At 38.7% G+C, this 12,844-nt stretch overlaps 1 non-coding gene across 1 annotated transcript; it reads right to left on the reverse strand.

Moving 5' to 3' along the window:
* Nucleotides 1-9,202: 9,202 nt before the first annotated feature.
* On the reverse strand, nucleotides 9,203-9,309 carry LOC118489899. Its single transcript, XR_004887911.1, has one exon. It is a non-coding gene; the product is annotated as a small nucleolar RNA R71 (small nucleolar RNA).
* Nucleotides 9,310-12,844: the final 3,535 nt, after the last annotated feature.

A 12,844-nucleotide genomic window follows, 5' to 3' on the forward strand; every position in this document is an offset into this window, starting at 1 on the left:
AATGTTTTTATGATATTAAACTAGTATTGATGCTAGAACACCTTAAAAATCATAAAAACACCTAAACACACTTAAACATACTTAAACCTCCTAATTTGCACTTTAAACCTCTAACTTCCAAAAATATTACATTTTACCCCCTCCCCTCATGTTGCAAACGGCCACAAAGGGCCCCACATGGCTTTTATTATTTTATATAACCATTTCCCCTAACTAGTTGGCATAAAATCTATGAGAAGGATCATGTGATTTTTTCTTTATAAAAACCATAAGTATTCACCATTGTCCATTAACACATAAAAACTTCATCTTCTTCCTCCCATTCCTTCTTGGACTCGGCTCAAACTCACCACCCTACCACCACCATTTCCATGCTTCAATCTTATAATCTAAGGTGATCTAGAGGTGTATGGAAGCCATTTAAGAAGGTGTATAGTGCTAGAACTTGAAGGACCTCTTCCTGGAGCTTTTAACCACTCACTTTCTTCCTTGTTCATCTTCTTCAATCTTGTGCCACTTCCCTAGCCATTAGAGCTAGTAGTAAGCTTCTTGATCACTAATTTATGTCATGTTTATGTTATGTACAAGTTTCACCATCTAAACAACTTAACTTCTAATGTTAAAAATGAGAATATCTAACATATTTATGAAGAAAATAAGTGATTACATGAATTTTTAGTGTGTGTAATGAAGTTGTTGATGTGGTATCTTGCTTTTATGATTATATCAAGTATGTTAAAGTTAGGATCTACCAAGTTTAAGCATGGATCTTGAAGGATCCATGGTTAAACTTGAAGGTGAACATATGAAGCATAATGTGAACTTGAAATTTTTTTTTGTACATAAACATATAAATTTGAAGTGATAAGGTATGTGTAGAATTATTTTTTCACACTAAAACTCATGGAAAGTTTGTTAAAAATATAACATAAAGCTTGTTTTTTTAAAGATCAAAGTAAGATGATAAACATGTAGATCTAAATATCCATGAGTGATTTTTCAAAAGAATCAAGTTAAAATACAAGTTTTACTTAATCTTGGTTCTTAAACAAATAAACCTTATTTTTGGTGGTTAATAAAGTAAAGATACATATGTGTAACAAGAAAAATACAAGAAGTAGTATTTTTAGAAAACATGAACATAAGTTGTAAGAATCACACTTTAAAGTGGTAACAAGACTTACTAAATACCCTAGTAAGTTACTACACATTTTTATAAATTTTCAAGTTCATGAAATAGAGAAATTAGTGTATGTTGTTGATGATTGTTGTTGAAATTGATTGATGATGATTTTTAAAAGAAAATAAACACATGTTTTGAAAACATGGGAAACCTCCATTTTTAGGGGAAACCTGTCAAAATTTTTATAAATTTTGACACTTAGAAAAATATATAAGTTTTTGAGAAACTTATTCCCTAAAAATGTATCTAAAAACATTTACCAAGGTTTCCCTAATTTTTGTGTTAAGAAATGATGATTTCTTCAAGACTAAAAATTGATATTAAGTATGCATATTTTTGAGGAAAAATATATGTAATTATTGGTCACCAAATTTTGTGCTAAGTGTATGTAGTATGTATTATACATGATAGTGTATTAGGACTTGAAAATACACTAAATACTTCTAAGGAGTAAAAACACAAAAATACATATACAACATACAAGATACATAATTCGGGTGCAAAATACAAGAAACTTATATTTATTTTTGAGAAAATAATATAAGTAAGACACTTAGTTAAAAATTTAAAATATTTTTAACATAACAATACATATACAAAAGATAGTGACTTGTGCTTGTACGATACAAGTCTAGTGACTAACGATAATAAAACACGTTTAGGTCACGACGCATTATAAGCAAATCCGGTGAAGTTTACGACGCAAGGAACGCAAAGTTGTGAGTTCATGCTCCCCCTTTTCTTTAACTGTTTTTGTTTTACACTTCGGGGCTGAAATACATGTTACAAATTTTACAATGTTTACATGTGTTATGATGGGTACAAAAACATTCAAGTGAAACATTCTAGACCATGTCTCGAATAGGGTACTATAAGCACCATTAATCAACGTATACATTCAGACCGCGGAACAAAAGGTTAGATCTAATGGGTTTCAGGCAACCCCACTCTTGGCCTACTTCTACCAATGAGTGCTTCTGTGTCTCAGTCAAAGTTGACAAAAATGCCTAGGTTTGGTGACTTCCTATGTCGTGACTTATGTTAGTGGCCTTGCAAACCACTAGCGATCTCACACATTCACACAGTCATAGTACTCAGTTACAGATACAAGTTACATTCAAACATTCATACATTCTACAAGTTTCATACTATGTTTTCATTCGAGTATTTTAAACATTCAAAACAATCACTACATGAATTCACACCAACATTATGTTGACGTTTTTCCAAAACTCACATGTATTTCAGGTAACTAAAGGTGGATGTGCGCGCGGTCCTACTCATGCTTGTGGATGTCGTCTATGTTATGTTTAAATAAAGTTGTAAACTTTTAAGACAATGTTTTATGCTATCTCGCGATGTAAACGCTAAACTTATGTTTTCAAATTATGAAATGTTTGGTATTTAAAGTTATTTTTACGAGCATGTAGTATGTTTACCTTTCGTATGCAATGAGAACCTTTCATGATCACACCTCGTGCTTCCGCCGCAGAAAAGGGTGTGACACATCATGGTCTCTCTGATTGGTCCCTTGTAGAGAAATTCTACAACGGGTTCACTCATGAAACTAAGGCCCGTTTTGATACATCCGCAGGAGGCCACCTCATGGGTAAGAAAAAAGTGGTCGAATGCAATGATCTGTTCGAGAGCTTCGCTCAATCCGACCTTGAACAACGGTCCAACATCACGAATTCCATTCCTGCATCTGGTACATCCTCGACCGCTCGAGGGGTACACCAAGTTAGCTTGGAGACTACGGTGGCCACTGATCTAGAGAATTTTCAAAGAGAGATGAGTAGGGAAATTAAGGACTTGAAAGCCAAAGTCGATAAGTGTGAGGTTTGTATGGGGGTCATGGTACTATCGAGTGTCTGATGCTCACTCAAGAGCAAGTCGAGTTCATAACTGGTCAAAACCGCAGTCCCACTAACCCATTAATAATAACTCCAACTATAGCTCAAATTGGCGTAACAATAGCAATTTTCGTTCTTCTGGTAACCCCCTGGTTTCCAATCAGGTAAAACTCAAAACAGGGGGCAAGGTTAATTCTATAGTGGGGGTTCACAAAACCAGGGTCAATTTTCTGGCGGGGGTTCGCAGGGTCAATTTAGCACTAGGAGTTCAAATACGTAGTTTGCTAGTGGAGGGTCAAACTGTCAAGGTTCAAACAACCAAGACTTGAGTAGTGATTTAGATGAAATTAAGGCCATGTTATCTCAAATAATTGTTAAGGACCAAAACACGTATAAAACCTTAGAGGAACATGCCATACTCTGAAATAACCATCATTTCGGCTTCCTAGATCTTCAAAGGACTGTCGTTGACATTGCTCGTCAGCTACAAGAAAGACCACCCAGTCAATTCTCGGGCAAGACCCAAACAAATCCGACAACCCAATTGAAAGCTATCTTAACCCATAGTAGTAAGAGGAAAAGTTTAGGATGTAGTGATAGAGAGAGTTGAGCAAAAGGAGAAATAATTAGTGGGTGAGGAGATCGAAATGAAGGATCCCAGTAAGGTGCAAACTAGGCTAGACCTAGAAATTACCGCACACACCGAAGAGCCCCAAGTTGAGCGGAGTGTAGGAAAGAAACCCGTAGAGGTTATTATACCTCCAAAAAAGTGGTCACACAAACATTAGTACAGCTATAAACATGTTTAGACAACATAAAACAGATTTTTTTAAGACTGTTACTGTCACACCCTCAAATTCCACATGCGGAGTACTACCGCGAGGCGTGTGACTGACCAGGATCCGCCCACCAATCACATTGAACAATCATCGAAATAAAGCAGTTTTATCAAAATATGTTTAGTGACCAATAAAGTAAAGTCTTAAGTTAAAAACAATGTTTAAAGATAGTAACGAAAGCATAAGTCAAACAGTTCAGTTAAAAGTCCAAAATTTTATTGAAACCCAACACGGGTTGATGCAACCAGCACACCTCCCAAGCTGCAACCTCTTGCCATCACTGAGTACCTGCAAAAGCATGCAGTAGGGTATCAACATAAAGTTGGCGAGTTCATGAGTTGTCCAGTTTTAATTCGATAAAACTTTTTTAAGTTGTTAAGTTACTCATTTATGTCATGCCATGGGGAGCTACCCCATATGTAAGCTACTAAACTGCGTAATACCGAATACTTAGCAACCTCATGTTTCGTTGTTGCCCCGTTTTCCAATGTCTATCATCATTGACGGTTTGCCAGAGTCTATTAGTTCACGCCCGATCCTATCCAGGCACGGTGTGAGGTTGGTGTGACCTAATAGCGCTATCAACTAATAACCTGTTCGCCAGGCCATGCGACTAATCGGTATAGTAAGTAGGGACTTCCGTGATAGAGTTTCATTTAGTACGCTTGTCGCATCTAATATAAATAATAATTAACCGTATTCCAAACCTGGAATAGTAAGTAATCCCAAACTAGGGAAAGTTTTGTTTGTATCGTTCAAGCAATCCCAAACCAGGGAAAGTGTTTTTCGTTCCGTTTCCCAACCACTGGGAACACGTGCTTTTAGTAGATAGGTTGTGAACTCACCTTGGTTTACTCGGCAGGTAACTTACTTGTTTACACAGTTTGTCAACCACGTCCTATTATGGCTACCATTATAAGTTAGGTTTTGTAGTGCAAGTAGTTCACGTATTTGTACACATAACTAACAAGTAACATTCAAAATATGACAGATAATACACACATACACATCTTTACTCATACAGGTTTCATGAATCAAGTCGAACTGATGAACACTCGTAATATAACACAACAGTGTGCAACCCATTAAGTTTGAAGGCCCAAATAAAGTAGTGTGTGGCCTGATCGTTAGTGTGTGGCCCAGTCTTCTAAAGGTTCAGCATAGGAGTGTACATTAAAGGTGTGCGGCCCAATAAGTTAGATGGCCCAAGGAGAGTGTGCAACCCACTTTGGACAGCCCACACGGAGTGTGCGGCCTGTCTCCAAGTGTGCGGTTATGCAGTTAAAGGTTCTACAATGAGCTTAGTATGTTTGTACTATAGTGTGCAGTTATACAAGTGTGTGGTTATACGAGTGTGCGGTATTGCATCCCTTGGGTGTACTTGGTGCATGACAGGTTGTACCTTCCCAAGTGTGCGGTACATACCGCACTCTCAGTGTGCGGTGTAATGCGCTTGATTATACCACGTGCCTCCCATGTTGTACACCCCCTTTATACGATATTAACAGGATTCACTTATGTCAATTCATTTCCACATATCAAAATGCACAGATTTGACATACGCATCATCTTCCATTCCAAGTTCATATCATCATACATTCATGAAAATCAGAAAGTCTAATCCTGCCTAATCTCATTTCATTAACAAGCATTAATATATTTACGTTCCTATGTTCATTTAGAATTATGATCAGTCATCATCATAATGTCAAGAACAAGTTTTTATTTTTGCACACCTATAATCATTGTAAACAATCAAACATAGATCTAAACTCACCCCTATAGATTTTATCAAGAAAACACCAGGGCATCCTTATATGCATTTTGAATGAGCACTTTGTCAATTCAAACATTCAATCAAGCAACTTCAGATTTTAAATAAAAACCACCTTTAACATTCGCAAAGAACCTAAACCTTATCATAACAAGCCCTAAACTCTTCAAGCAAACATCCACATTCTAGCATGAACTGATTCTCATCAAATACTAGCATATATTCATGATTATCTCACATCAACATTAACATATAAATATCGATTATTTCAAGCTCATAACTTATCATTCATCTTGCAATGTCATATAAGCAAGTATTTGATTTAGTCGACCCACATAATGTGTAAATGATAAATCCTACTAACCTGGGATTTGTGAAGTAGGATTGTGTGAGAACAAGAAGAGATGAACTCCTAGAAAGATAGAAAATGTTGTTGTGGATTTTCCTGAGGAAAGGTGCCGCCATCAACTCCCAAATAGAATGTTTTTAGGGATTGATGAGTGAAATGATTTGCTGACAAAACATTCATGTTGTCGGCTGAATGTTCCCTTTTATACCAGGTGAGGATACCGCACATACTAATAAGTGTGCGACATCATAGGGTTTCAGCTGGGCTCGTGTTATTGGGTCTGAATAAGTGTGCGGTGCAGCCCAGTCCAAGAAGAGAGGAGAGTGTGCGACTGAAAGTGGTGTGTTCGGGTGATGGGGTGTGCGGCCAAGACTAAGTCAACAAAATGATTTATTTTACTGATGTGCACAAGATGCAACATATAAATTACATCAATTGTGGCATAAAACTAACCCTTTTTTAGTACTAATGTTGGAAAAAGTGTGCTTTTGTCTTCCTTTTGTATTTTCAGGATTAAATGAGCTCAAATGAACAAAAGAGGCAAAAATACAGCTAAATCTAACATAAATACAAGAAAAGGAACAAACGTGGCATGCCCGACCTCCCGACAGCATCTTCCCAAAGCAAAACAAGAAGGCAGAAGGCTAAACACGCCCCGTGCTCAGTGAGCACGGGGGCGTGCCCAAGTGTCAGCAGAAAAGACAAAGTGATAGAAGCTTCTACTGCCCACCACGGGGCCGTGCGTAATTTTCTATTGAATGGGACATTATTTTACATAATTGGTTGAAGATCACTAGACGTTTCGTTCTAAACCACTAATAAAAATGAGACAAATGTACCCTTCAAAGTAAAAATAGATCAATTGCTATCTAGCTTGTGCTTTATAAATAGCTTCGGCACAGAGACAAAGGGCTGAGCTTTGAATAGAAAAAGAAAAGGATTCTTTTCGTGAGATAGGGCAGCGGACACAGGGGCGTGGTCAACTGTTGCAGACGCATTTAATGAAATTGCGAATTGCAATTAATGAAGAGAGAGACTCGGATGGACATGGGGCTGTGCCCAGTGGACACGAGGCCGTGCCCAGTCTTCTGTTCAGCCTATAAATAGGAGTGCTTGGAGCTCTTGCAACTCATCCCTTGGCACACCACCTCTCTCACACTTCACCCACCATCTACCACCATCACAACACCATCATCCGCCACCATCATCCATTGTCTATCATAGAGTGTGTGAGTCATCTCGGGATCCAAGATTGATCGTAAGAGTTCTTGACAATCAAAGGCCATGTTTGCCTAAGTCTCTTACATCACTTGGTGAAGACAAGTGTTTAGTATAATACTTTTTATTTTTAATATTTTGCACTTTTTAATTGGTTTTGTATTAATGACTTTAATTACTAGTTTCTTGTGTTGAAGGTGATTCTTCCTTATCGTTTGTCCGTGGTGTCTTGGCATTATTTTACTTTCTATATAAAATAAAAGATTTTCACCATTCATATCTCCACGGTCTATATGGAGGTATGTTGGCTACCTGGTCGGGGGTTAAGGGAACGGTTTGGTAAGAGTCTTGCCATTGTTCAGTGTATAGATCCTGCAAAGGACCTGGGTCAAATTTAGTACGACCTCCTTCAATACCCAACAGTATTGGATAGGGGGGGGGGGTCCAAACTCTTTGATCCCCTCATAAGTTAAACTACTATTAAAACTTTAACCCGGCTACTTAGGACTGTATCCCTGCTGACTCATACTACTTAGCCGAGGGTAACGTCGCCTTCAAAAGAGGGGCCTACCACATTATGCATTAATAACTTAATTAATTATCTTTCAATAATCCGACCCTTTAGTATTGTATCCTTGCTGACTCAAACTACTAGGTTGAGGGTAACATCACCTTCAAAAGCGGGGCCTACTACAATAACTAAGATAATCTCTTAAACAAGTGCAAAAGTGTGAAAATAATCATAGGTTATACTAAACACGAATCGGATCCAAGTGATTCATCTTGTCTATATGTTTTTACTTTTATTTTATTTTCAGCATTTTAGTTAGTTTTATTTTTCTAGTTTAAAAACCTTTTTTCTAACATTTTGATTTGATTAGATGTTGAGGATAAACCGGTACTAAAAGCTCTTGTGTCCTTGGACGACCTCGGTATCTTACCAACACTATACTACGTCCACGATGGGTGCACTTGCCCATATGTGTGTTTAGTGTTAGTGAATATCGTGTTTATAAATTTAAAACTTGGCTAAAAACGTAAAAAGGGCTTAAAATATACACCTAAATTATATACACACTCACACGCATCAAGTTTTTGGCGCCGTTGCCGGGGACACAAGGATTTTAAGAAAGTTAGGAATCAGCGGCCAAATCATTTTTTCTATTTTATTTTTATTTTTTTTAGGATTTTCTTAATTTTTCAGCTTCTGCAGAGCTCAGCACGGGCCGTGCCTGGACGGACACGGGCCATGCCCAGCAATGTCACTGGCAATTTTTATTTTCCGAGTTACAAAGAGCTGAGCACGGGGCCTTGTCGGTGCAACACGGGGCCGTGTCCAACTTTCCAGTAACAGGGATCCGGAAAACAATTGCTGTATCTCCGACCACGGGCCGTGTTCACTGAGCACGGGGCCGTGGTGAACTTCCTGACCAATGTTCTTTTCTGTTTTTATTGTAGGACTTGGAACTGGACACCACATCTGAACCTTCTACGTAGTGTATGAGCTCCAGTTCTAGTAGAGACATAAAAGAACCTCTAGAAGAACCCGAACGCTTTCTCAGAAAAAGACTTAAAGCTAAAAACCAAGAGAAGGTTTCGGGGGACCCACTTCCAATGGCGGACCAACGTACCCTCATGGATTACCTACGACCCACCATGGGTAATCTCGGCGCCGCTATCAATGCACCGAATGTTGAAGCTAACAACTTCGAACTTCGGCCACATTTGATACAAATGCTTCAAAACTCCGCAACCTTCCATGGGCTTGCGGACGAGGATCCCCATCTACATATTACTAATTTCTTAGAAATATGTGATACCTTTCGGATCAATGGAGCATCAAATGACGCCATCCGCCTTCGAATGTTTCCATTTTCACTAAAAGACCGAGCAAAAGCTTGGCTCAACGACCTCCCAGTTGGTTCGGTAAACACCTGGGATGAACTAGCCTAAAAATTTCTATATAAGTATTTCGCTAAAACGGCTAAGTTAATGACTGAAATTAATACATATTCACAAGAGGATGGGGAATCCTTATATGAAACTTGGGAAAGGTTCAAGGAGCTATTGCGAAAGTGTCCTCATCACGGTCTTGCGGTATGGCAACAAGTATCCACTTTCTACAATGGGTTGTTGCCACACACAAGACAAACACTTGACTCTAGCTCCGGGGGACTTTTAGATAATCGCCGCCCACATGAAATATACAATCAAATTGAGGAAATTGCTCAAACCAATTTTCAGTGGAACACTCCCCGAGGCAATAAATCTATTGCCCCGGGCGCCCATAAGGTTGATGAAAGCACTTCTTTACAAGCCCAAATCAAAGCCCTTTCTTCAAAAATCAAAAAGTTATAAATGACAAAAACGGTCTCGGTTATGGCTTGTGAAGGGTGTGGTGGGCCACATGAAAATTGGAGTTGTATGAAAGAAACAGATGATCAACAAGATTCGGTAAACTACATTGATAATAGACCTAGGCCGTCGGGTCCTCCAACGGGTACCTACAACCAAGGATGGCGTAACCACTCTAACTTTGGTTGGAGAGAACCCGACAATAGTAGTAACCAACAAAGCCTAAACCAACGAACAAACTTTCAACAACCAAGAAATGAGTCACAACTTTTCCCTCAACAACAAGGTGGACGAGAAAGGCTTGATGATACGGTATCTCGCCTCATCTCCGACACTGAAAGGAAAAACTCGGATCGATTTCAACAATTGGAATCGAATTTTAGAAATCAACAAGCTAGTATACAAAACATTGAAAAACAAATAAATCAATTAGCTCAAAATTTCTCCAAGAGACCACAAGGTGCATTACCAAGTAATACCGAAACAAACCCAAAAGCACAAGTCCATCTCATAACGTTAAGAAACCGTACCGTGGGTTCTGAAGAAGCTCCACCACCGCCAACTGAGGGAAGCACAACACCGCCCCAACAAGAGAAGACTTCTCCTCTAATTCAAGAGCCTACCAAGGCTCCTCCGGTTCCATACCCCGGTAGGTTAATTCGTCAAAAGACCAATGAGCAATTCGCAAAAATCGAAAATCTACTAAAACAATTGCATGTTAATATTCCTTTTATAGAAGTCCTAACTCAAATGCCTAAATACTCAAAATTCATGAGGGACTTCCTCACTCATAAAAGGAAAATTGAATCAGTGCAATTAGTTAACTTAGGCGAAGAATGCTCCGCCCTCGTACTCACCAAACTCCCACAAAAGAAGATTGATCCTGGAAGCTTCACAATTCCTTGCTCGATCGGGGAATCCCCCGTTCGTAATGCACTAGCCGACCTCGGGACTAGCATTAACCTCATGCCTGTGTCAATGTTCAAACGACTCGGCCTAGGAAAAACTAGCCCTACCAAGATAAGTATACAACTTGCCAACAGATCCGTCAAATACCCACAAGGTGTCGCTGAAAATCTATTGGTCAAAGTCGACAATTTCGTCTACCCGGCCGACTTTGTCATACTAGATATGGAAGAAGACACCGAGGTCCCCCTAATACTAGGGAGGCCATTTCTAGCCACCGCGCAAGCAGTGGTAGACATGAATGATGGAACACTTACTTTAAGGTTTGGGGATAAGGAAGTGAAGTTTGGAGTTGGGAAGAGAGTAGAGGACGATGACCCGGTCAATTACGTGAAGGTCATTGATTCGAGTTTGGATGATGCTCTCCGACGGTGCAACAAGGGATGCAAAACATCCCGCTCCCAAGATATATGACCTCACTTTGGGTCTAGCCAAGGACCCTTATAAACGTGGCGCACCACGGAGGCATTCCTCGGAACTTTCCTTAGTTTAGCTTAGATTAATTTTTAGTTTAATTTGCAGGAATAAAACACACTCGGGATGGTCAAGGATAACAAGGGAAACGAGAAACATCACCCCATGCACAAAAACAGGGCCATCCGACAAAAATTTCTTCATTACAGCAAGTTCAGCACGGGCCGTGTCCGCCTAACATGGCCCCGTGCTGCACAATCTGCAGCAATCGCCCAGTTCAGGTAACTGGACACGGGCCATGTTCACTGAACACGCCCCCGTGTCCAGGCTTCTGTTCCTCTTTATTAAATTTTGATACTGGCACCTGAACACGGGGCCGTGCCCGGTCACCACGGGGCCGTGTCCAAAGTGCCAATAACATAAAATTTTTCTTTTAACACCCTTTTACACATTCAATCAACCTAAAAACTTATTTTTGGGACACATTGAGGATAATGTGTAATTTAAGTGTGGGGGGGGGGGATGCTAAAACTTTGAATCTTGCAAGTTCTAATTAACAAGCCTTACACAAAACTCTATTGGAACCGCTAATCACCCCAAATTTTTTTCAAAAATTTTTTTTTTCATTTTTTTACCTGTCTAAGTTTAAGTTGGGAATTTCAAGTTCTAACAAGGTTATATTTTTACAAGTTTACAACCGATAGCGTCATGATAAAAAGAACCAACATAAGAAAATTATGAAACGACATGACAAGCTTAGTTAAAATTTGATTATATATACTTAATCACATAAAAAAAACCATTCCCACAAAAGTGAGTTTTGGGCCTTTATTGAGCATACAAATACATATCTTTACACTAAATGCTCATTTTTCGCTTCTTCTGTGAATAACCGCTTGGTTCATACGACTGTAGAACTTGCCACGACAGTGCATTCCCGGTCCTTACCAACTTAAACCCGAGTAAGTAAATGATGGAGGCATTAGGACTAACCCTTTTTTCTTTCTACACCATTATTTTTCATTTTTTTATGACCTACCCAAAATCCCCCTAGTTAACCCCTTTGAGCCTAAACCTTTTCATTTCTTAACCCAAAACAATCACCCTTTTTACCCACCTAAACCTTTTTATTTTAACCCTTTCTTTTAAGTAACAAAGCTCGGTTTTTCTTATGACTTTTCAAAAAAAAAAGTTGATGAAACCAAATAAACAAACAACTTCATCAAAATTAACCTTGTTTGAAAGAAATGGTTCATCAAAGTAAAAAAAATTAAAATTATGAAAAATAAAAAGTCTTTAAAAAACCGATGCTTTTTACGCTTTTCGCCCTTTTACTAACCACTAACCCAACCACCCACCTTTAGCCCAAGCCTAACCCTTCACCCAAAAAGTCCTCTTGATATTTACAAAGGTATATAGTTAAAAAGGAGAAGAATTGATTGCTTGGCAAGCCTATGGTAGGAGTAAGTTCCATGCCGCTCTCGAGTGATTCACTAAAAATACACCTTCGGCCGAGTGTTAAGTGATCCCCCGTGAGGTATGTGAATCTGTATCTAAATGGAATTTTAAAAAGGCATGTCATGCCCTAATAAGTAATTTATCTTATGAAACATTTTTAATAAATCATGACGAATAGGATTGTAAATAAATAAAAATAAAACTTAAATAAAGAATCTTGGAAATCCTGACACTCTATGACAAGTCCAAAAACCTTCTCTTCTACCCATTCCATTTGGGAAGTGAAAAAGCCACATTATAAAGAGTTTTGCTTGAGGACAAGCAAAGATTCAAGTGTGGGGGTATTTGATGTGCACAAAATGCAACATATAAATTACATCAATTGTGGCATAAAACTAACCCTTTTTTAGTACTAATGTTGGAAAAAATTTGCTT

This window comes from Helianthus annuus, chromosome 2 (genome assembly GCF_002127325.2).
Source record: "Helianthus annuus cultivar XRQ/B chromosome 2, HanXRQr2.0-SUNRISE, whole genome shotgun sequence".
NCBI lineage: Eukaryota > Viridiplantae > Streptophyta > Magnoliopsida > Asterales > Asteraceae > Helianthus > Helianthus annuus.